Source organism: Geotrypetes seraphini, chromosome 6, assembly GCF_902459505.1.
Source record: "Geotrypetes seraphini chromosome 6, aGeoSer1.1, whole genome shotgun sequence".
NCBI classification, from domain to species: Eukaryota; Metazoa; Chordata; class Amphibia; order Gymnophiona; family Dermophiidae; genus Geotrypetes; species Geotrypetes seraphini.
Window position 1 is genome coordinate 231348422 of NC_047089.1, and position 26505 is coordinate 231374926.

General features: G+C 45.6%; 1 protein-coding gene across 3 annotated transcripts in view; it reads right to left on the reverse strand.

Moving 5' to 3' along the window:
- RCAN1 (regulator of calcineurin 1) overlaps positions 1-26505 on the reverse strand; it is a 103592-nt gene that overhangs the window by 24813 nt on the left and 52274 nt on the right. The window lies entirely within an intron of this gene.

The window sequence follows — 26505 nt, forward strand, 5'->3', positions numbered from 1 at the left end:
GTAGGCTCTTCATGGGGGCAGAGTGGCTGCTGTTGTATCCGAATGGCAGTGCTGACGTTGGTCCGCTTTCTCCCCTCGTCGCCAACATGGACGGGCCTGAGAGCCAGGCTGCCCAGGTGGCGACAGCCGCGCCAAATCCTCCGGAACAGTCCATAACTGAGCCTCCTATAGCAAATGCTGAGCCTTGCCTGGCGTAGTGACTTTATGTGCTTGATTAAGTAGAGTAAGGGATAGTGCCATTTATAGCACACATTATGAGCAGACAAACATTTGGTGACCTCCCGGAACTCTCAGTGCTTGCGAAGTATGATTGCACACGTCTGTGTACAGTTCAACCTTGGCACCTTCCCACTCAATGTGGCCCAGTTTGCGCACAGTCGCCAGCACCCTTTTCTTTACGGGGAAGCGATGGAAACAAGCAACTATATCACGGGGGTGGTTCGTAGCCGCGGCCCCCACCGCTCACTGCACCCGCTCAAACTTAATACTAGGTAGCTCCCTTTACGGATCAGCCGCTCAAAGGAGTTGCTCACAAATAGTTGCTCATGAATCAGCTCCTCCATTGCCAACGTCTGCTGCTCAGGCATTCTGCAAGCAACTTGAAGGTTCATATGCATAACCCTAGCATTTAGTACTACTAGACACATTGCACTAGAAGAGAAAAATTTGTGCCCACTTTGATCTCAGGCCTACCATAGATTGGTTGTCATGCTCGCCACTGAGTAAAAGATGAAAGTGACACGATTATGATCACAAGGAGAATAAGTCATGCAATGAGATTTGAAGCCTGGTTTCCTTGTTCTTAATCCCCCACTCTAACCAGTAGATTATAATTTGTTTGTGAACCTGCAAACCTGAGTAAGTTCCTCATGGTAGGCTCCTCTGAAAATTAAAGAATCATGGAATAGGGAGGCAATGTTCAGTTGTGGATTAGAAATTGGTTATTGGATGACCACAGAGGGGTTGGGTTAAATGGCCATTAGCCTCTCCCCTTCCAAGTCAGCATCTGCTCCCTTTTTCTCCCCTCCCTAATAGCTTGATATCTCTTTATTCCTTTCACTCCCCCTAACATCTTTCTGTCCCTTTTCTCTTCCCTCCTGCCCCCTTCCCCCATGGTCCAGGATTTTTTCATCTCTCCCATTGTCCAGCATCTCTCTTTCAATCTCTTCTGCCACTGGATTTCCAACATTTTCTTCTTTTTCCTCTCTCCTTCCTGTGCATCTCCCCCATTGATCACAATTTCTCTCTGTCCCCTCCACTGTCATATCCAACACCTCTCCCTCTCTCTTCCCCTTCTCCCTTGCACCCTAAGTCCAATATCTCTCCTTCTTTTCCCTCCACTGCCATGGCCAACATTTCTCCCTCTTTTGCCCCTCTCGTGCAGCATGTCTCCCTCTCTCGTCTCTACCTATGTTCAACAATTCCTTCCTCCCTCCCATTGCCCAGTTTTAACTTAACACCCCTGGTCAAGATCTCCCCAACCTACCCCATTTAACAAGCTTTTCTAAAGGCTCCCAGCAACGGTGCCCACCTGACAACTGGCACGGGGGAGGGTGGAGATGGTCCATGGGCTTGTATCTCCTTCCCTCCATAGTGAAATTTTTTTCTTGAACAGAGCAGCGACAGCAATTTCTATTCACTGCCCAGAGCTGACCCCGAAGCCTTCTGTCTGTTACATGCTACTCAGACAGAAATAGGGAAAAGTGGGCCATTCATGGTAGGCCCTCAATAACCTGTGCTGCAGGGTTCTAGGCCACCTGCAATATCCTCAAGTGTCTTTTGAGGAAGCCCACAAAACAAAGCATTGCAATAGTCCAAATGTGGCAACATAAAGCATTATCATCTGTTGAAAATTCGACTCAGACAGCAAACCACACAGCCTCACCACCTGCCATCTTAAAAACCAACCTGACATTAAATAAGGATAAGAATATCTAGCTAGAATATACAAGAGAATAAAGCAAACTGATTGCCACAAATAGAAGGAAAATTATCAAAGCTTGTAACAGTCTACAAGAAAACAAGTGCCACAGAAAGAGCAAGGTTCAATATAAAAGAAAGGACCAATTTTGTGTTGTCCTTGCCAAGAATTTTCTATGACTTCCAGCTCCACTTCCAAGTGCTTATAGTCTGAAGCATTCTAAGCATGTTAAAAAGCTTAACTCTGAGTGTCTCTACAACCCATCCTGAGTTATTTTTAACCTCGGGAGCCTGAATTTTCCACATCATTTCCAGTCGTGCAATGAGACCAAAGCTTACACTTCTCCTGATCACTTTCTTTGATGCTTCTTTACCCCATTGGTAGCACAACCCTGACTTGCAATCAATCTCAGTGGCCCTGTAGCTGCACTACCACAACTTGAGATGCATATAAAAACAAAATACTAAGTGACATAGGAGTTAAAAAAAAAAAAAAAAATTGACTTAAAAAGGTAAACATGTCTGCCCCCAGGTACAGGGGTACTGGGTTTCCCTCTCTGGGTTGTTGTCCTGGGTCCTGAGTAGGGATGTGCGGATCTCCTGGGAAGAGGCCTTACTGGTATGATCCTACTATGGAGGAGGGGGAATCGAGCTTTTGTAAGTTATTTTATACAGCTGCTCAACTGATTTTGGCTGCTAGTTGGAAGTGGCCAGACAAACCTGATTGGCATTTGGTTATAGATAAACTGCAGCATTGGTATCATATGTACATACCTTCGGCTTCTAAATGGGGCATAATGTCCAAGCTTGACCGCGTCTGGCAGAGATTTGCACATTGGCTGCTTTCATGAACCCCATATTGGCTGTGCTTACTTGGGATCAGACTTTTCCTTGAGATTTGTTTATCTTTTGCATATGTGTATTGCAGTCTCTCTCAAACTTTCTCAAGGCCAGGGCACACTAAAGGTAGTGGCCACGGCTTGAGGTACCCAGACGTGCGCAGACGTCACCATGATGATATCACGCATATGTGTGACATCATCACGTCAATGTCCGCGCATGTGCAGAGGACCTCCAGATGGGCTCCGAGATGCCAGTAGGGGGTGCCAGCAGGGAAGAAGGCCAGAGAGAAGGAGAGGTACTGATGCCAGCTGATTGCCTACAGCAGTGTTTCTCAACTATTTCAAGCTAAGTATCCCCTAAGCCTAACAAATATCAACTGAGTACCTCAACCACAGACTTCCCTAGGCCCACCCAAGCTCTGCCCCAGGTCACATCCCCTTTACTAATTGTAATGCAATTTTTTTCCATTCATTTTTCATATACACACAATATACACAGCAGATATAAATTCTCAAAACTGACACATTTCAATCACTATACTGACAATAAAATTATTTTACCTACTGGCAATCCTCTAGAGGCTGCTGTAATTAGCTTTAAAGGTGAGACCGGGAGGCCAGGGAGGAAACTAGAGGACACTAGAGAGAAGGGGGAAACATTCAGGCCTTTGGCAAATTGGGCAGCGCTGGTGCTGTACCGCGTAGGGAAGTCAGCTGGCAGGCGCCTCTCTTCTTCCTCAGTGTGCCGCGGCACATTAGGAATCTCAGGAGGCACACTAGTATGCCCCGGCACACAGTTTGAAATACACTGGTGTATTGGGTGGAGGTGGGAGGGAAGAGCTGGGGGGGTAGGTGAGAGATAAGGAAGCTTGGTTTATTATGTATTTAGGCTATTATTAGTAATGTTGGTTAGTTGTGACTTGATATATTGCTGATACAACAAAAGCTATTTTTCAAGTTAAAAAAAAAGTTAAATAGGTAAATAAAAAAAGTTCTATTTCCATTTCTAGCCTCCCTGTAGAAATATAAAATGCTCTTCTAATTTGGGATACACTGGCTGTGCCACCTGAAACTTTGTATAGAGAACTTTCTTGCTAGGGTTAGCTGAATGGCTCAACCCACTGCAATTCTCTGGCACTGGGGATGTTACAGAAAGAACTTTTCAGCCTCTAGGGGATGAAAGGGAAATAGTCATCATTGTTTGAGGGCAACACTCAGGCCCAGATTCTCAAAACTTTAACGTTGTCACTAAACTGTTTTCCGACGGTTTAGCCTGCACACATTTTAGCGGCGGATTATCAAAAAATGGATTATACTGGTCAACAAGCATTTTGCTACTGGAATTCTGTTACCTGTACCTTAACAAGGGCCACATGCTGACTCTAAATCTGAAAACAGTTTCCCTAAATCGCATCCTGTTTTTAAGTTATGCGTCAGTTTGTGTTTATATCATTTTCGTCAATAACGCTACCTTGAAGTGTCTATAGTTTACAGTTTCTGTAACATAATATTGCATTTTAGGACAGCTCATTGATCACATACACAAGTAATCTGAAAGTTTATACTAAAAAATAACTGTGCTGCTTTTTCTACCTGTGAATTTTTATATTTTGTTTTTGTCTAAGATATTGTAATTATTATGAACAGACGAAGTTGTGTTAACCATTCTGATCATTTCTGTTATGTCTGCGGACAATTTATTGAACAAGATCAGCAAAAGAATCTGACCATCAGACTTCAAAATGCATACAAGCATTATTTTGGCTGTAACGCTGGTGACCAAGATAAATGTGGGCACCTCATGTGTGCTGCACTGTGTGCTGAAAAATTCTGTCAAGGCGATAGACAGAAATGGAGATGTGTTTCAGCACTAAGAAATACGTTTGGTTTTGAAAAAAAGTGAAGCCTGGATCTAAAATAAGTGAACTGATCCTTGATGATGTTCAAACAGAAGCTGAACACAGCTGAATTCCAGTATTTTAGCGGGAAGCATTCGTGCTGGTTGTTCAGAATTTTCTTGGTAATTACAGATCAGTGAATTATGCTGAGCTTGTGGAGAACATGCTAATGGGTGCCAGAATGTCCCTTAAAATACACTTCTTACATTCTCACCTCGACTTCTTCCCACCCAATCTTGGTGATTTAAGCGATGAGCATGGGGAAAAATTTCATCAAAATATCAAGGTAATGAAAAGCAGATATCAGGGAAAGTTCAATCCCAATATGATGGGAGACTATTATTGGTTCTTGCAAAGAGAGACAAATGTACAGTACAAGCGTAAAAGCAAGTGTCTCAAACATCTCTGAATATGCTAACATCACTTTACTGTGAGTTAAGAGAGGCGTAAAAATATGCTATAACATGTTTCCTTATTGTCTTCATGTTTGTTTTCAGAGTAAACTCCTTAACACAAGTTTGGTGGGACACAGTTCATACTCACAATACTGTGCCGATATGGCAAACTGTCTAAAAAATCTGTATCGTGTATCTCAGAAACCTGACGTGCTAGCTGAATTTCAATTACAGATCTGAAATCAGTGCCATTAAATTAACTAAGAGCACTTCTTAAGTTCTCAGTAGCAAAGAAAACATTTTTTGTTGTTGACCAGTGTTCTGTCTTTAGCAAGGTTTCTAGCAGTCTCCGATAATGACATGCAAATGGGGTCAACATTGAAATGAGCCCTCCGGTGGATTCTTATAAATTGCTGAGCCGTTTTCTAAAAGCAGCATCGGCTTTTAGCTATAAAAATAAGGAACTGGTCTAGGGGTGCTGGTACAGTGACTACACTATTTTAAACCCTGGCATGACAGTGGGAGGGGCTTATACAACCTGGGCTAATCAGAGCCTCGGTACGCACCAGGGAGGGGAAGGCCCATTTTAGAAGATGCGGGCCAGCTGGGTGGAGGGAATCTGCATCCCTTAGATCACAGATCTACATGGAGGTAAGGAGGGGAGTGTCAGAGACGGGGGAGTTGTATGGCAACTGAGGAGAATGGGCATCTCTCCTGCTGCGGGGGGGGGGTGTCACTTGGCAGCAGGGGAGAGTGGATCTCTCTCCTGCTGCAGGGGGGGGTGGTTGTGGCAGGAGAGAATAGACATCTCTACTACTGCAAAGCGGGGGTTGGTACCATTGCAGGGGGGATGTTTGTGGTGGGAGAGATTGGGCATCTCTCCCGCTGCAGTGGAGAGTTGTTGGTCAGCAGCGGGAGAAATTGAACATCTCTTCCGCTGTTGTTGCGTTTTGGGTTTTTTTATTCTTTTTTGTGTTTTTTCAGTGCATGTGCCCATCGCTATCATCAGTGATGGGCACATGCAAATTTAGCGAATCTTCGCCGCTGTCTGCTGACCTCATTTGCATGCATGATTTTCTGAGAATGTCTCGCTTTTTTAAATTTGCTATCAAAACAGTTACATTAGCAGACTGTCACTTTTTAAATCGTTTTTTTTAGAATCCTGGCCTCTGTTTCAGGGCCCAGAACTGCATAGCTTTTGATCCAGGGCCATCACGGTAATGGCCAGTTAGTTACACTGGGTAGTAATGAGGACATACATAGTGAAAATTATCTCCCGGTGATTGTAAATGAACACTCATGGCACCAGGATTTCAGCACTAGCTCCAGCTGAGTTGAAAAAATAATGGCAAGGAAGAACTACCAGGCCACAAAATAAAAATTCCTGACTATATTGGAAGAATGTTAAACTTGGCACCATCAAGTACTTTATTCTGAATTTATGCCATTCATCTCCTCACTCACTAGCTTGAGCTCTCTTAAATTTAATAAAGATATAGTTATGAAACAACTTTGACACAATATTTTAATGTGATAGAATTAAATGGTTTTATTCCTACTAGTGATTTGCTCAAGTTACAGGTTTTCTGGTCATATGATGGGATATCTGCCAATTATTACATCATAAAGTCACAATATGTGCTTGAAATGAAACTTCATTGTGACTAAGCAAAAATGAAAAGTGTTGGGTTTAATTTGTATTGGTCAGGTGATAAGTTGAAGCTTTTCCTTTTTTTCTTCTTCTTCAGAAAAACAGTTATCCATAGAGGACGCCTGTTTGTTTTATGGCTCCCTGCCCTCTGTTTCTCAGCTTCTGGTGTAGTTTTTATATATATACTAGTATTTTAGCCCGTTACATTAACGGCTGCTAGAATATATGTCTGTCTGTCTTTATTTCCGTGTCTCTCTCTCGGTCCTGCTGTCTTTCTTTCTGTCTGTCTCTGTCCCTGGCCCCCTTTGTCTGTCTGTCTTTCTGTGTCTCTCGCTGTCCCTGTGTCTTTCTTCTTTTATTTCTGTCTCCCTTCCTCCCGCTGGCGGTAGAATATATGTCTGTGTTTCTTTCTGTTTCTCTCCATACTCTCATTCATCTTGTCATCTCCCTTTTGACCTCATACAAATGGCTCACCACTTTCAGAATACCCCTCCCTCTCTCCACTGGTCAGTCTATATGTAATGTAATGTAATGTAATGTAATTTATTTCTTATATACCGCTACATCCGTTAGGTTCTAAGCGGTTTGAAGAAAATATACATTAAGATTATAAATGAGAAGTAAGAAGGTACTTAAAAATTCCCTTACTGTCCCGAAGGCTCACAATCTAACTAAAGTACCTGGAAATTAATAAAGAAGAGAAAATAAAGATGGTTGAAAAAAGAAAAATTCTATGTGAACTTATAGGATGGAAATTAAACTGACAGTGAAGAACTGTATGAAAAATACATATGGAATGCAGTTAGAGAGGGTAGGTTACAATCTATTGATGGTATTTGTTTAATTGGAAGGTGTTAAGGTGGGTAATTTGGGGGAAGGTTATCTGAAGGTAGGTGAATCTTCTGGAGGTAAAAGAGGAGGGGTTAAGATATTTGGATGAATTTTTTGAAAAGCAGGGTTTTGATTTCTTTTCTGAATGTTTTGAGGTTGTCTGATATTGTCATAAGATTGGAGATGGAATGGTTGATTTTTGCTGCTTGTGTTGCCAGAAGGTTGTCAAACATTTTCTTGCGATGTGTGCCTTTGAGTGGAGGGAAGGCGAAAGGGTTCGAGGTTCTTCTGTGTCTTGAGGTGGAGATTTGGTTTAAGCGGTTGTTTAGATAGGAGGGGGAAGAGCCGTGTAATGCTTTGAATATCAGGCAGTAGAATTTGAATTGGATTCGTGCTTGTATGGGTAGCTAGTGAGAGTCTAAGAAGGCAGTTGTTATGTGATCATATTTTTTGAGTGAGTAGATCAATCTGAGGGCGGTGTTTTGTATGGTCTGGAGTTGTTTTATCATAGTGGCTGGACAAGGAAGATATAGAATATATCTCCCTGTCCCTTTCTCTTCATCCCCTAGCATCTTCTTATCCCAGCTCTCTGCCCTCCCATGGATTCTTTTTTCCTCCATTTTCTGTTGTTCTTCTTCCTTCCCCCCTTGATGCTGAACAATAAGATGGAGGGAAAAAAAAGAGATGTTGCATCTCTCTTCCCTTTCCACCCCCAGACCTAACATTTCTCCCTCCCTTCCATCCCTAGGTCCAACTTCCCTCCCCCAGATCCACCATCTCTCCCCAATAGTCCTCCCTTCAAGTATCTCTTTCCCCAGATCCAGCTTCTCTCCCTTCAGACCATTACCTACCATCTCTCTCTCTCCTCTGTTCCTGGCCCCATAAGCTGTCCCCCATGCCCAGTCTGGCACTTCTTTTAATACTCTCCCCCTTTGCACTTTATAAAAATTAAAAAAAAGTTAATCCAGGGAATTTCCTAGGCCCAACATGTTCTCCCTCTTCTCTCCATTCCATTCCGATATTGCCTTCACCTTCTGTGTCGCTGAAAAATCCGCTGGCCTCAGCTGTGATTCAGGAACGTTGTCCGTGGCTCCCTTTCCTGCTTTCAATCTGCCGCGGTTCTCCCCCCCTCCCCCCCCGGCGGAATGTTTCTGAATCGCAGCCGAGGGTGGTGGATTTTTCAGCAAAACAGAAGGCGAGGGCGACATCAGACCGGTCCCTTTCTCCCTATCTCCTTCCCTACTTCCCTGTGCAGCAGCCGCAGCATTCCCTCTCCCTCCATTAACCGCGAGAAGAGCCTGCACACGGACCTAACAGGCCGAGCCTCCAGCAGTCTAACTTCCCGGCGGCTCCTCCGACGATCGCCGCCTTCTCCGACGCAGGAGCGGCTCGTGAGAGGAGCCGCTGCAGCGTCTGTGAAGTTTAAAAAAAACTTCGGCCCATTTCCGTGCTCGGCCGCGGCGGGCTACAGGTGCCGCGGTCTGCAGCCGCCGACATCTGTTTTGACTTTTTTTTTTTTTAGTTGAAAGACGCGGCGGTGGCTCCTCTCATGATCCCCACCTGCGTTGGAAGTCCGACGCAGGCGGGGATCGTGAAAGTAGCCACCGCCGCGTCTTTCAAAAAACCGTAAGCCGCGCATGCGCACTTCCTATGTGTCGCTACAGCTCACAGAAAAGCGGCGCACACTTAGGAACTGCGCGTGCGCGGCTTACCATTTTATTATATTAGATATATACTAGTCTTATAGCCCGTTACATTAACGGGTGCAAGAATATATGTGTGTGTCTGTCTTTATTTCTTTTTCTCTCTGTATTTCTGTCTTTTTTAGCCCGTTACATTAACGGGTGCTAGAATGTATGTGTGTGTCTTTCTTTATTTTTTTCTCTCTTAGTCGCTTTCTGTATTTCTGTCTTTCTTTGTTTTGGCTGTCCATCACCACCCCTTGCGTGCTCCCCCTGTCCATTCTCCCTTTTACCTCCCCTTATCCAGCAGCAGCCCTTCTCACTTGTTTACCTCCCCCCTGTCCATCATCACCTCTTCCTGCTCCCCCTGTCCAGCAGTACGCCTCCCTTCCTTCCCCCCCATCCATCAGCACCTCTTCCTGCTCCCCCTGTCTAGCAGTAGGCCTCCTTTTCCCCCCCCCCTATCCATCAGCACCTCTTCCTGCTCCTCCTACTCCCCCTGTCCAGCAGTAGGCCTCCCTTCCTTTTCCCCCCTGTCCATCAGCACCTCTTCCTGATCCCCCTGTCCAGCAGTAGGCCTCCCTTCCTTCCTTTCCCCCCCACTCCTGTCCCATCAGCACCTCTTCCTGCTCCCCCTGTCCAGCAGTAGGCCTTCTTTTTTTCCCCCCTATCCATCAGCACCTCTTCCTGCTCCTCCTACTCCCCCTGTCCAGCAGGCCTCCCTTCCTTTTTTTTTTCCACTCTGTCCATCAGCACCTCTTCCTGATCCCCCTGTCCAGCAGTAGGCCTCCCTTCCTTCCTTTCCCCCCCCACCCCTGTCCATCAGCACCTCTTCCTGATCCCCCTGTGCAGCAGTAGGCTTTCCTTCCTTTTCCCCCCTGTTCATTAGCACCTCTTCCTGCTCCCCTTGTGCAGCAGTAGGCCTCCCTTCCTTTCCCCAACCCCCACCAAAGCAGAATCTCCCCTCTGTCTATCATCCCCAACTGTCCAGCATGTCCCATCAATTCATCCTCACCTCTGTCTGCCGTTCGCCATGTGGTCGATCCGCTGACGACAGGCGGGGTCCAGCTCCGTTAGCAGAAGTCCCTGGTCGGTCCTCCCCCACCCCTCCCGTACACGCCAACCAAACTGCCCGGTCAAACCGCGGAGTGTCGCTCCCTTTGCCACCCATTGACTAAAGTGCTTCCCTTCCCATCCGACCGTACCATTCGCTCCCCCCACCCTCCTTCCACACGGTCGCACTGCGGCCCTCTCGGAGTCAACGGAAGAGAGGTGAGCGGAGAGCAAATAAGAGGCGCTGGAGACAAACCTTGAAGATGGGGGTCATAGGCTTTTTCGTCCCTCCACTGCGGCGGGAGCCTGAGCCGGCATAGGCGGTTGAGGGGGGAAGGTTGTGGTCGGAGTTGCTAGACTGCAGCGGATGTGTGAGTTGAGAGTGTGGGGCCTGCAGCGGTGCGAGGTGGAGAGCAGGCTGTGGTGACTTAGTAGGCGCGCATGCGCACTCGTGTTTCCGCGACGGGATCAGGGAACACGATTTTTGAGTGCGCATGCGCGGCCTATCATTTTATTATATTAGATTTTTTTTTTAACCAAAAAATTTTTTTCTGTCTGTAGGTTTTTCTATCATCTGGATTATCGCTGCTTCTACGCTGAAGCACAGCCTTGACTGTATACATCAAAATGTGATAAAATGACACAAAAATGTTGCTTAAAATAATACAAATTTGTGTAATTTAAGATTCTACTCTTTTCTATTAAAATTATTAATTTTTAAAAACACATGAAACATAGAAACATAGAAAAAAGCGGCAGAAAAGGGCTATAGCCCACCAAGTCTGCCCATTCCAAGTATCCCTCCCCCCCTGAGTTTACTCCCTTAACGATCCCACCTGAGTATCCCATTTTCTCTTAAAATCCGTCATGCTGCTGGCCTCTATCACCTGGAGTGGGAGTCTGTTCCAATGATCCACCACTCTTTCGGTGAAGAAGTACTTCCTGGAGTCGCCATGAAACTTCCCTCCCCTGACTTTCAGTGGATGCCCTCTGGTGGTCGAGGGTCCCATGAGCCAGAAGATATCCTCTTCTGTCTCGATGCGTCCCGTGATGTACTTATACGTTTCAATCATATCTCCCCGTTCTCTTCTTTCCTCAAGTGAGTACAGCCGCAATTTCTTTAGTCTTTCTTCATACGTGAGATCCCTGAGCCCCAAGACCATCCTGGTGACTGTTCGCTGCACTGACTCGATCCTCAGCACGTCCTTTCGGTAGTGTGGTCTCCAAAACTGAACACAGTACTCCAAGTGAGGCCTCATCATGGCTCTGTACAACGGCATCATAACTTCAGGTCTCCTGCTGACAAAACCTCTGCGGATACATCCCATCATTTGTCTTGCCCTGGAGGTAGCCTTCTCCACTTGATTGGCAACCTTCATGTCCTCACTAATGATCACTCCTAGATCGCGTTCCGCCGTGGTCCTAACCAAGGTCTCACCATTTAGTACATAAGTTCTGCGCGGGTTTCTCCTACCCAGGTGCATTATCTTGCATTTTTTAGCATTGAAGCCTAGCTGCCAAGTAGTCGACCATTGTTCCAGAAGCAGTAGGTCGTGTGTCATATCATCAGGTAACAAGCTTCTGCCTACTATGTTGCAAAGTTTGGCATCGTCGGCGAACAGTGATACCCTTCCTCTAAGTCCCTGCGTCATATCTCTTATGAATAAGTTGAATAGAATCGGGCCCAGGACCGAGCCCTGCGGCACTCCACTGATCACTTCTGATGCTTCGGATGGGGTACCGTTCACCACCACCTTCTGAAGTCTACTGCTCAGCCAATCCCCAACCCATGTAGTTAGAGTGTCTCCTAATCCTATCGATTTCAGCTTATTCAGTAATCTTCGATGAGGGACGCTATCAAATGCTTTACTGAAGTCCAAAAATACCACGTCCAGTGACTCTCCGGCGTCCAGTTGTCTAGTAACCCAGTCAAAAAAGCTAATCAGATTAGATTGGCAAGATCTTCCCTGGGTGAACCCGTGTTGGTGTGGATCACGCAGTTTTTTTTGGATTGTGTCAATATTCTGTTTGATCAGTGTTTCCATGAGTTTACACACTATAGACGTGAGACTCACTGGTCTGTAGTTTGCTGTCTCTGTCCTGCAGCCCTTCTTGTGGAGTGGGATTACATTAGCGGTTTTCCAGTCCAAGGGGACTCTTCCTGTGCTTAGGGAAAGATTGAAAAGAACAGATAATGGTTCAGCCAGGACTTCCCTTAACTCCCTGAGCATTCTGGGATGTAGGTTATCCGGTCCCATGATGCTCTGAGAAGGCATGGCGTCAATCTGCAATGCTCTGGGCCTCCTTTGTCCTCTTTATCTCCCATCAGCGACTATGGAGAAAAAATTTGATACTGCCTCTCTTCGAAAGATATGGAACAGTCAGTAACATGATTACAGCAACCAAATTAGTTAAAGATAAGGCAAAGGCATGCTAGGGTGACTAAGATGGCAGACAAACACAGCCCAGCATCCCCGAATTCTGGGCCAATGTTGACCACAGAGCTCACTGCATTATTTATTTATTTATATTTACTTATTTATATTCTGCATACAATTTTTATGCGGATTACAAATTATTCAGATACTCAAACATTTTCCCTATCTGTCCCGGCAGGCTCACACTATTTAATGTACCTGGGGCACCAGGAGCAGTGCAGATTTGAACTCACAACCCCAGGTAGTCGGGATGGATACTAGTCTTTTGGGCTGGGGTGCCCATTGTCTTCACCTCAATATACAAGGCACATGGTATCAGGAAGAGGCAAGGTGGTTGATCAACTGCCTGGAGCTGTGGGCGGCACGCTTTACTTTGTTCCTTTTGAGTACTGCTTGAGGGAAAACAGGTTTAAGCGCTCTTGTACAACGTGTTAGCGGTGGCCTATGTCAACTGACAGGGCTGCACTTACAGCAATCCTCTGGAAGAAGGAGCAGCATCTTCTCCTACTCTCGGCAGCTCACATTGCAGGAGAGGACAACCTTCACGAAGATTTTCTTAGCAAGACAACCCTGGACCTGGAAGAGTGGAAGTTGTCTCCATTTGCTTTCTAGCTGGTATCGCAGCAGTGGGGCAGCCCGCTCATGGAATGGTGTTGCAATACCTAAGTTCCTCAGATCTTTAGCAATAGTAGAGAGTTAGAGTCTGAAAGAATCGATGCACTTCTCTAGGAGTGGCCAGGGAAGGATCTTCTGTATGTATTTCCTCCTTGGCCTCCGATAGGCAGAATATTTCACAGATCAGCTGTCATCAAGAGCGTGTAATCCTCATTACTCTGGATTGGCCTTGCAAGTCTTGGTATGTGGACCTGGTGCACCTCCTGATCAACGATCCTCTTTGCTTTGCACCGAGCCCGGACCTGCTCTGTCAGGGACCGGTTCACATAGAGGGTCTTATGGCATGGCTCTTGAGCTGACATGGTTGAAGCGCAAAGGCTACACTGATTTGGTCATTGCTACACTGCTTCAAGCACGAAACTGTTCTACATCCACAGCATATTCAAAAAGGTACGTGGGGGAGGTGGATGGGAGATTTAAAAAATTATCAGAGTCAGCTGGGACAGAAGGGATCCCTCCTGTCCCAGCCTACCACTGGAGCACCAGGTCATACGGCAGGCTCGGCTGAAATAGGTCTCCAAAGGATACACCTGTCTGGATCTCTGATTTCACAAAAAAGACCACGACTAGAGTGAAAAACCGCAAAACTATTGCAAAATTAAAAAAAAATTAAACCAAGCAATCAGAAAACACCTTTCATGCTCACTTTTGGGAAGAGAAACAGAAAGGGGCAGCAGACTCCTGGGAGAAAGAGGAGGTTTCAAAAACTGTGCTTGATATCTTTCTGCAGTATGCTCGCAAGAATGGACAGAGCACCCTAAGGTTCAGCATACTATTCCTATTGCAATGGAAATCAAATTATAAGTTACGATTATGAGCTCACTCAGTTTCCCTTTATCTAATATAACATTCAATGTGACCTATATGCAATCATAGTGGAAATTAGGAAGGGTTAAAAACTTTACATCACTGTACATGGTATACAGAAGATTCTAAAATCACGCTAAAAATAATTTTTGAGTCACGAATACTGTATCAATGAAAAGAGGAGGTTCTAAGTAAGAAAAAAACAGGCAATGTTTAAGATCAGTCACAAGGACAGTAAAACAACAATAAAGCATTACTATTACTCTCTGCTGGTTTGACTGTGTCAATATTTGTTTTGAGCTTTACCTGAAAGGATATATCAGTAGGCCATACACGCCTATCTCATTATGTACGTCTGCATTTCTTTCTAGTTATGTATAATTTCCATTACAATTACCATTTACTTTTTTTGTTTTAGCTCAGTATGGTTTAGGCAACACCTTAGAAAGTTCTGAAACAAAAGAGCAGTAACTTTATCCAAAGGTAGCAACTCTTAGAATGTTCACCAATCCTAGCAATATGTTTGAGATGGAATGAAAAGTCAACAGCAAGTTTACACTTAAGCAAAATAATGGCTTGTTTTAAACCAAGAATCAGATGTTAACTATATGAGAGGAAAAAGAGTCTCAAACCTGCTCAGAGACTGATAGAAATCAAAAGATTTAAGTCTGAGACTTATCAGATCCAGGTTGCAGTTTCTAAATTCATGAGAAGTTTTTTCAGTGTCTGTGATTGAAATCTGAAACTGATATGTCTCAGACTTAAATCTTTCGATTTCTATCAGTCTCTGAGCAGAGGTTTCTGAGACCCTTTTTCCTCTCATATAGTTGACATCTGTTTCTTGGTTTAAAACAAGCCATTATTTTGCCTAAATGTTCACCAATCCACTTGCCACAGTAAATATATTTACCATTCCTGTAAAAGTTACATGAAACATAACATATCATCCCTCCCTATTTCATTTTCACTTTTTCTAGAAATCAAAATCAAAGATATTCTATCATTAAGGAAAGTAGTAAATTTTTGTTTTATAGTCATATATAACAAGGGGGCAATTTTTCCTATGTGTACAGCTTGTTTTACATCTAATCTAATCTAATCCTTAGGTTTGTATACCGCATCATCTCCACGTTCGTAGAGCTCGATGCGGTTTACAGTAGGAGAAATAGGAAGGAACTACAACAGAGGGTTCAGGTGTTATCCAGGGAGGGCAGGCAGATATTCTCACTTGAGGGTGACATCATCCACAGAGCCTGGTATGGACAGTGCTAAAAGTGTACCGTCACTTTAAACCTTTTATGAAGCTTCGAGACTGCCCGCACCGCACACACATGCCTTCCCACCCAACGTCGGCTCATGGTTTCTCAGTTTCGTAAGCAAGCTATAAAGCCAACCAGGGGAGGTGGGAGGGATGTGAGAATATCTGCTTGCTGTCCCCAGATAACAACCGTTATGGTAAGTAACTGTACTTTATCCTTGGACAAGCAGACAGTTTATTTTCACATGTGGGACTCCCTAGCTTACTAAACGGGATGAAGGGAGAATTGGCCTTTAGGAAGAAAATAAATTCTGTGAAACTGCTTGGCTGAAATGACTATCTCCTCTGGAATAGGATTCTAGACAGTAGTGAGATGTAAATGTGTGAATTGAAGACCAAGTAGCTGCTTTGCAAATATCTTCAATGGGAGTGGAACACAAAAACGTCACTGATACTGCCATAGCTCAGACCCTGTGTGCTGTAACATGCCCCTCGAGCTGCAGCCCAGCCTGAGCACAGCAAAAAAAAATGCAGGCTGCTAACCATGTAGAAATAGTTTGTTTGGTTAAAGGAAGACCCAACCTGTTAGGCTCGTTCAAAAGAAATAAACAGTTGGGGGCGAAGACCTATGTGGCTTAGTTCTCTGTAGTAGTAAACCAAGGCACGCTTACAGTCCAATGTGTGAAGAGCTGTTTCTCCAGGATGAGAATGAGGCTTTGGAAAGAAAATACGTAGTACAATGGATTAAGGTGAAAGTCCGTGACTACTTTCGGAAGGAATTTAGGATGAGTTCTGAGAACCACCTTGTCGTGATGATGAAATACTGTAAAAGGTGGATCGCAAACCAGCGCTTGAAGTTCACTCACTCGACAAGCAGAAGTGACAGATCAAGATGATCACTTTCCACATGAGAAACTTAAGCTGAGGTTGCCTTAGATTCAAATGGAGGTTTCATCAGGCTGCTGAGGACTACATTGAGATCCCAGATAACCATAGGCGGCTGTAGTGGTGGTTTTGAGCTCAAGAGTCCTTTCATAAACTGGGAAACAAATGGGTGAGTGGCTAAAGGTTTATTATTGAAAGGAGCATAATATGCACTAATAGCACTGAGGTGAACTCCGACCAAAGTGGTTTTAAATCCAGAGTTGGATAAGTGGAGAAGGTGGACCAACACCACAGGAATAGAATATGTGGAGGGATCCAGGTGATGGACATTATACCAGGAAACAAAGCGTGTCCACTTGAATCGATAGAATTGCTAAGTAGGTGGTTTTCTGGAAACAGTTATAATGGCCTGTACTGATGCAGAAAGAATGAAATCTGCTGAAGTCAGATTGAGAGGTACAAACTGTTACCATATTTTTCACTCCATAAGACGCAACTTTTCCCCCCCCCCAAAATTGGTGGAAATATGAATGTGTCTTATGGAGTGAATACCCAAACCACCCCCCCTGCCTCTCTAGCAGCAGAGCCTTGTCCCGCACCACTTCCTTTCTCGCGGGAAGTGGTGCAGGACCAAGCAGGAAGCCTTGTGCACCGCTTTGCCATTAGAGAAGGGAAAAGGAGGCAGCCACGTTAGCCGACCAGGCAGGCAGCTTTGCGCACAGCTAGAGAGGCAGCCACGTCTCTACATGAGCAGCAGCTTCCCTGCGGGCCAAGCAGCAGCCATCAGAACCGGAAGCCGCTGGCATGGCCCCAACGAGAGCGAGCGGCTATGGCAGGGCGGGTTCCGGCCTCCAGCTCTCCTCCTTCCCCCCATGGCAGCACTGGCAAGCACATCGGTGCCTCAACAGCCTCCACTACTGTTCCTCTGACTCCCTTCGCGTTTGCCTCAGGTGGGACATGTCTAACCAGGGCTCCAGGAGGAAAATAAGGTACAGGGAGAGTTTGGAGGGGGTACTGGAGCCCTGCCTGCCTACTTGCCTCGGGGGGGGGGAGGGTGAGGAGTACAGGAGGAAGGAAATGAAGCTTGACATGTGGAGGGAAAGAGACAGAACAAAGAAATGCTGAAGGAGGTGGGAGCATAGGGACAGGGACGTGGAATAATGCTGGAAAGGGGAGTAATAAAGATACAGAGATTGTGATACTTAATGGAAGGGGAAGAAATGGTATACATGGACAGTGAAGAAGAAAAATTGTGCATATTGGGGGACCCTGCCTGCCTGCCTCAGGGTGGGGAGCCCTGCCTGTCTCTAGGCCACTAAGCCTGCCTGCCTGTCACTAGGTCACTAGGCCGGCCTGCCCTGTGCCCTGTCTCTATCTACCACTAGACCACCAGAAGGGGGACAGGGTACAGAGCCTGATAGGGTGGGTGGACAGGGTGCAGAGCCTGGCAGGGAGAATTTGGTTCAGAATGGGTTTTTTTCTTCTTGTTTTCCTCCTCTAAATCTAGGGTGCGTCTTATGGTAAGGTGTATCTTATAGAGCAAAAAATATGGTAGGTACAGAGATTGCAGTTTGGGATATAGAAAAGAACCTTGACTCTGAGTAGAGATGAAAAGATTTGTAATGGAATTGGATCCTTGACACTCAGTTAAAGTAGAAGGGAGAACCAAGGTTGTCTGGGCCACCAAGGAGCTATGATGATCATGGTGGCTGATTCTTGTTTGAGTTTGATAGCATCTCCAAAATTAGAGGGATTGGCAGAAATGCATACAGGAACTTGTGTGACCAGTCCAGAAGAAACGGGAGAAAACTTTCTGGAGCAGAATTGAGGTCACTTGTAGTTGTGGGGAGACACAAACAGGTCTATGTGAGGAATCCCCCAAAGCAAGAAGATATGGCACAAAACTTTGGAGTTGTGAGCCCACTTGTGCAGTTGAAGAAATCTGCTGAGCTTGTCAGCCAGAGCATTCTGCTTCCCTTGCACATATATTGCCTTGAGAAATATATTCTGAGAAATTGCCCAGTTCCAAATGTGTAGGGCTTCTTGACAACGACAAAAAGAGACACCTTTCCCCATTGTTTGTTGATATAGTACATTGCCACTTGATTGTCTGTTTGAACAAGGACTCAGTTGGAAAGATGATCCTGAAATGTTTTCAGGGCATTACGAATTGCTCGCAGCACTAACAGGTTGATGTGGAATGTCCTCTCTCGAGCAGACCATAGGCACCAAGTCCAGAGACAGTCTAGGTGAGCCCCCATGCATATATGGATGGGTCCAGTGTTCCCGCTAAGCTGCGTTGGCCTGCGCTCGCGCACAAAATATTACATCGCAGCGCAAAGTTTCTCTTCACAGCGCACACACGCGTCGGTAAGGTAAGGGGACGCATTGGGGGGATTGCACTTCCCCACAATTGCCATGCTTCGGTTCCTCTTCTTCCTTCCTTCCTCCCCCCCCCCCCCCCCGCGGGACCCTGCGGCACCATCAACTCTTACTCCCTCTAATGTCGGCCCTGCAGCTCCAGACTTCCTCGCACCTTCTCCCCTCCCCCTTTGGATCGCTATTATTTTAAATGTTATAGCCGCGGAGCTGTATCCATCAGTGGAGATGTCTAACCTCGGCCTGCCCCGGAACTCTTACTGCAACAGTGACTTCCTGTTCCTGCCTAGACGGGCGTCTGCTGCAGTAAGAGTTCCGGGGCAGGCCGAGGTTAGACATCTCCACTGATGGATACAGCTCCGCGGCTATAACATTTAAAATAATAGCGATCCAAAGGGGGAGGGGAGAAGGTGCGAGGAAGTCTGGAGCTGCAGGGCCGACATTAGAGGGAGTAAGAGTTGATGGTGCCGCAGGGTCCCGCGGGGGGGGGGGGGAGGAAGGAAGGAAGAAGAGGAACCGAAGCATGGCAATTGTGGGGAAGTGCAGAGCTGCAGGGAAGAGTGTTGCGGTACCCAGCTGGAGGGAGAAGGAAGATGAGGGAGGGAATTAAAGGAGATGCCAGGGCTTGGAGCGTAGGAGGAAGGTATGCCAGTCTAAGGGAAAAGGAAGGGGGAGATGTGAGAGCATGGAGGGGGAGCGAAAGATGGAAGAAAAGGAAAGGAGAGAGATGCCAGAGAATCAGGGAAGGGGAGATACCAGACTATGAGGAGAGGTGTGGGAGAGGGAAGGCGAGGAGAGAGATGCCAGACCAATGGGGTGAAAGGAGAGATGGAAGGGGGAGGCATACAGTTTCTGGAAGGGGCATAGAAGGAGAGAAGATGCCATATAGGGGAAGAGAGACGGCAGACAGTGGATGGAAGGAAGAGAGTTACAAGAAGATGAGGAAAGGAGAAACCACAGAAGACAAAGGTAGAAAAAAATTTCTATTTATTTATTGCTTTAGGAGACATGTGTCACTGTTTCTGTGAAGCATTGTATGCAGAGTCCAGCTTCTTGCTGGTTCAATTTAACCTTTGTCTATGTATTTTTATTTTATCCCCCCTTTTACAAAACTGTGAAGCGTTTTTAGCACCAGCCTTGGTGGTAGCAGCTCTGATGCTCAGAATTTTATGAGCATCAGAGCTGTTACCTCCGTAGCTAAAATCCACACTACAGTTTTGTAAAAGAGGGAGGGGTTAGTTTGTGATTACATATTCCTTACTAGGCGAAGGTGTTTTCTGTGTTCTGTGTGTTCGAAAGACATGGTTTTCTGTTAGGATTGACGGTGTAGGATTGATCTGTGCTGGTCTGGCTTGTTTAGTTTTACAATGGGTGTATTGATGTACTGCTCACTGCAATATGTAAGATGCTGCCTTTTCCTAGGTACTCATGTGTGACGTGTGGTTTGTTACTAAAAATCATGTTTTTCTTACAGATGGGGGGGGGGGTGCCAAAAAATGATGGGCCCCGGATGTTACATATGCTAGGTACGCCACTGTATGTAAAGATACCAGAAAGCTGGCGTAGCAAAAACTTCTAAGTTTTGAGTATTTAACCCTCCCACAATCTCACGGGCACTCGTTTCAAGTTTATTGAGATTTTGATTTAAACGCAATATCAAATATTTTCAATGCGTATAACAAAAATAAATTTGGGGAAATAAATAAAACCATTTGAACCAGTGTTCCCGCTAAGCTGCGCTGGCGTGCGCTGGCGCACAAAATATTACATCGCAGCGCACACGTTTCTCGTCACAGCGCACGATCGGAAGAGGCGTACGGCAGATGGCAGGGCGGCGAGAGGAGAATCGGGCGAGTTGGCTCATAACTTGCTGGCGCCCGATATTTTTGGCTCACGGTGAAAAAAGTTTGCTCACAACACCCGCCCGCTTAGAGGGAACACTGGATGGGTCCATCGTGAGTACTCTCTGATGAGGAGGGATGTGAAAGAGCAAACCTCTGGAAAGATTCTCCGGTTTCAACCATCATTGGAGAGATTGACGAAGAGGTGAGGCGACTGATCCGGTGGGATAAGGGGTCCATGGCCTGAGACCACTGAGATGCTAGGTTCCATTGAGCTGATCTGAGATGAAGTCGAGCGAAGAGAGTTACATGCACTGTGGATGCCTTGTGACCCATGAGATACATTATGTGTCTTGCTGAGCTGTTTTGCAGAGTGGACACATGAGAGCATAGTTGAAGCAAGGTGTTTTGTTTCTGCTGGGGCAAGAAAGCTTGTAAAAGCTGTGTGTTGAGTACAATCCTATGAATTCCAATATTTGAGACGGTTGAAGATGAGACTTTGGAAAATTTGAATCCCAGAAGTTGGAGAAAAGTTATAGTTGTCTTTGTAGCTGACTGGACTGCTTGAGGCGAGGTAGCTTTTATCAACCAATCATCCAGACAAGGAAACATTTGAAATCCAGGGGTACATAGAGCTGCTGCTTCTACCACCACTAGGCATTTTGGGCCAGATTCTGTAATCGGCACCTACATTGGTGGTTGCCTAAAAAGCGGCTGCCAATTGTGCGTCAATCACACAACAGTGCTGGCTACAGAATCACGCCTAAATTTAGCCAAGATAGGCGGCAGAAATTTAGACCCGGAAAACCCTGGCCTACATTTCAGCTGCCTATCTATGCCTCCGTGGAATCCTAAAGTCAGGCCACAGCAGCCACTCTCTCCTGCCAGAAACCCCAACCCCGAACCCATGATCCGCCCCAACCACCAATATCCCCAAAACCACCCCCTCCGAACTCATGACCTAAATGCCAATATTCTTGACCCCCCCAACCCCCCTCCCATACCTTTGGCTCTAAGGCCGGCAGGAGGGATGCCTAAAACTTCCAGTTGGCAGGCCTTCCCCTTCCCGGTGCATCCTGGGATACACAGTGGAGGGGCCTAAAGCCCTGATTGGCCCAAGCACCTCTCATAGAAGGGGCCTTAAGCATCACCTGGGCCAACCGGAGTCTTAGGCCTCCTTCCCAGTACATTCTGGGATGCATGGGAGTGGCCTAAGACTCCCGGGTATTCTCTGCTAGCATGGGAACAGCACTAAGAAATTCAAGCCTGATAATTTCTTACCATTTGTAATTTTCGTCTCTTCTGCTAGTTTCTTTACTACTGCTTGCTCTCTTTGATGCTATGTGATTATTTATTAAACACTAGATGTTTATTGTGCTATTATACATCACCTTGATGTCCATGTGGTACAAAGGAAATTAATGAAATCTTGTATTAAGCATTAAAAATGAACTCATGTGCAGCTGCCGATAGAAAGGAACTCACTGTTATATTCTTATGTTTACTGATTGCGTGTTTGAGAATGTCAAGAGATAATATACCTCTTAAAAATTAGCGTTTTGCAATCCAGAAACCCTTTAGATTTTTAGGTGCTCCAAGCAATCCTGGCACTGCTATGACTTGGTGCTTAAAGGAACCTAAAGGAAAGACACAGAGTGGAAGAAAAGGCTGTACCTCCACTCCCTGAGAAAGTGTAAAAGATGAGATATTGAAACAGGATCGCATGAATGGCCACCCGGATGGTCTCGGGACTCAAGGATCTCCCATACGAAGAATGGCTTGACAAATTGCAGCTTTACTCGCTCGAGGAGCGCAGAGAGAGGGGGGACATGATCGAGACGTTCAAGTATCTTACGGGCCGCATCGAGGCGGAGGAAGATATCTTCTTTTTCAAGGGCCCCACGACAACAAGAGGGCATCCGTGGAAAATCAGGGGCGGGAATCTACGAGGTGACACCAGGAAATTCTTTTTCACTGAAAGGGTGGTTGATCGCTGGAATAGTCTTCCACTGCAGATCATTGAGGCCAGCAGCGTGCCTGATTTTAAGGCCAAATGGGATCGGCACATGGGATCTATTCACAGGGCAAAGGTAGGGGAGGGACATTAGGGTGGGCAGACTGGATGGGCCGTGGCCCTTATCTGCCGTCTATTTCTATGTTTCAATGCATCTCAATTTTTTCTTCTATGGGTTTTATTCCTTTACCTCTTTTTGAACCTTCATCTTTTTCCATGACAGATGGGATTGCATAGGTGAGCAGAAATGAAAGAACTAAATCATAGCAGGCTGCATTCCGTCCTCTAATCCTGTGAAGCTGTGTGCCAGCAGAGCTCTGGGAGTCTGAATCTTTCCAAACACGATGGTGGAAAGGACTGCAGGGAGCACATGTTCACACAGTGGCACAACTGCATAACACTTGAACTCAAACTTGCTCTAATCCCCAAGTTCCTGACACCTCTTGACAAACTCATTCAGGGAAAATCCAGAAAACAGAATGTTTCCAGTTCTCAGAATGAAGTGCCAAAACAAAGTCAATATGCCACAAAGACATATCACATGCTGTATAAAAACCTGCTGGTAACAGATCTACACAACAAGCTGTCTGGAAGAAAATTGTGTGCATGGTGGTGGGGGGAGGAGGGGCAATTAGGAGGAGACAAATACAGTGTTCAGTTAAAATATGAAGATATTGTATACATAATGAATGGGATTCCACTCCCCCCCCCAAAAAAAAAAAAAAAGCACAACTACCCTCACAGATAGCTTATCTTAGAAAACTGATAAAAAGGAACTTTTTGCTTGGCTGAGATAAAAAGGAGGCCGCAGTAAGGCACTTGGCTCCAGTAATTCTGCCAATTCAAATGCTGCACCAGTTATCAGGGTCATGGCAAAGTTGGAATAGCTCTGCCACCTGTTCAGAATAGTTCTGCCACTTTTCCTTAGACCTTTATTTTAAGGATAAACTGTGGTTTTTATAAAAAAAAAATCACTCATGAAGTTCACCTCAATACTGAAAAAGTCTCCAGGGTCTTTGGGGATCATCCTGGAGTCTCCCGACAGTTTCTCCAGATTTGCAGAGATACTGGGAAGAGTAACATTAACTGCCTGATATTATCCTTTCCATCCCTAAAAGGAGTAAAATGTAAAAGGATTCATTGTAGCTCATTTAACTATCAAACGACATAAAACATGGAACTCACTACACACGGAGATTTGCTTTTCCACCATGAACGCTCTATCACAAATACCTGAAAACATGATTTTCAAAAATCCTGGCTAGGAGCCTAGCTTGACCTAAATTATGAACTGTACACTTATGATCATGACATGAATACGCTGCCTACAAATTCACGGTACCAGAAGTAGAGATTGATATATCTGTGTCCCAGCGAGTTCTGCCCCTGTCTCATTAATGCAAGATCTGCCTTAACTGTACAGGCCTCGAACACTTAGGTATTAACACTTAGGTATTAACACTTAGGTATTAACACTTAGGGTATTAACGTAGAACAAAATCTTTTCCAGAGAAAGGAAAATGGTAAAACCAGAGGACATAATTTGAGGTTGAGGGGTGGTAGATTCAGGGGCAATGTTAGGAAATTCTACTTTACGGAGAGGGTGGTGGATGCCTGGAATGCGCTCCCGGGAGAGGTGGTGGAGAGTAAAACTGTGACTGAGTTCAAAGAAGCGTGGGATGAACACAGAAGATTTAGAATCAGAAAATAATATTAAAGATTGAACTAGGCCAGTTACTGGGCAGACTTGTACGGTCTGTGTCTGTGTATGGCCGTTTGGAGGAGGATGGGCAGGGGAGGGCTTCAATGGCTGGGAGGGTGTAGATGGGCTGGAGTAAGTCTTAACAGAGATTTCGGCAGTTGGAACCCAAGCACAGTACCGGGTAAAGCTTTGGATTCTCGCCCAGAAATAGCTAAGAAGAAAAAAAAAAACAAAAAAAAAATTTTTTAAATTGAATCAGGTTGGGCAGACTGGATGGACCATTCGGGTCTTTATCTGCCGTCATCTACTATGTTACTATGTTACTATGTTATTTGGTTGAACAAGAGTTATCGGTACAAAATGGAGATATTTGCTACTAGTAAGGTGCATTTTCAACACTATTTAGCTCTACAGCAGTGGTTCCCAACCCTGTCCTGGAGGACCACCAAGTCAATCGGGTTTTCAGGATAGCCCTAATGAATATGCATGAGAGAGATTTGCATATAATGGAAGTGACAGGCATGTAAATCTGCTCCATGCATATTCATTAGGGCTATCCTGAAAACCCGATTGGCTTGGTGGTCCTCCAGGACAGGGTTGGGAACCACTGCTCTAAAAGAATTGAAAAATATGCAAAAAAAATTTTTTTAATACCAAAGGAGGGAGAAAACCCCTATGTAGGAAAACCAAAGAACAATTAGAAGTGGGGGTGGACCAAGAACTTTCCTACAAATGAGTGTAGAATACGAAGCACTCGTTTATTAGCAAAGCACCGAGACAAAAAGACCCGACATGGAGCAATGTTTCAGTGGATAACTCCCTACTTCAGGGATCACCAATATTGTACCTCAGGGACAATTTGATTTTCTTGCCTCTCTTTAGTACACCATGGGTACTATTGGATGTAGATTCTGCTCTTTGACATAATACATCCGACAGAATATTGCCGACAGAGTACTGGTGATCCCTGAAGCAGGCGGTTAAACATGACCCCATGTTGGGTCTTTTTATCTGTCAGTGCTTTCCTAATAAGAGTGCTTTTATTCTACACTCAAATGCAGTAAAGTTCTTAGTCCACCCCTACTTCTGTGTTATCTTTGGAAATGAAAAATACAGATCGCAGGCAAAATGATTTTCACTGCTATCAACAACTAGCAAGTGTTACCACAGATAAAAGTAGCAAAGCAGAGCTACTGGTACACCAGAACAGCTGTCAAAATTATATATGGCTGGCCCTGCAGATGGGAACTGCTCTGTTGCTAGACTAATGCAGGTTATAACATAGAATCCACAGGCCTGGCATCCCCTTACATGGCCTTGGGAACACTCCTGCCTCACTCAAAAAAGTGCAGAAGGAAGCAAGGGAGGGAGAAGAATGAAAGTGGGGTGGGAGAAACAGGGCACTAAATAACAGAACAAACAACTGAGTGTTAATGTGTGTGTTTGGAGGGGGGGAATGGAAGACAGAGTGCTGCATTCTCCAGACAAGATATGCAGTCACTATGGTAAAGAAATACACTGAGTACCATATGTACTCGAATATAAGTTGATCTGAATATAAATCTAGACCCCCTGTTTCCCCCCAAAAAGGAGGAAAAATGGTTGACTCGAATATAAGTCGGAGGCTTAATATTCAAGTGCCCTGCCATGTCAGGCACTGCACCCAGCTCCCTCCCCTGTCAGGCTCTGCGCCCAGCACTCTTCCTTCCTTCCCCTGTCAGACTCTGCACCCTCCCTCCAAGGCTATGCCCTTTGTCCCCCCTCTCTGCCCTATCCTCATACCTCTGCCGATCCCTGGTGGAGGTGCAACAGGCAGGAGCAAGCTTTCTGAACTCCTGCCCCGCTGCTAACCGGCTGCCGCTAATCGAGTTTCTTCAGCCACTGAGTGGCACGAGTAGGAGTGCGATTTGGCGCTGCTGCTCGGCGCTGAGCAGCTTCCTTACTGGCTCTGCGAATTCCCTTTAGAATTCAGGGAAGCCAGTAAGGAAGCCACTCAGCGCCAAATCACACTCCTGCTCATGCTGCTCAGTGGCCGAAGAAACTCGATCTGCGGCAGCCAGTTAGCAGCAGGGCAGGAGTTCAGAAAGGTTGCTCCTGCCCACTGCACCTCCACCAGGGATCGGCAGAGGGCCCGATGCACCTCTACCTGGGATCGGCAGAAGTATGAGGATAGAGCAGGAAGGAGGGGGACAGAGTCTGGTGGCGGCCTGAAAAATTCTGAAAGGGGGCGCTGA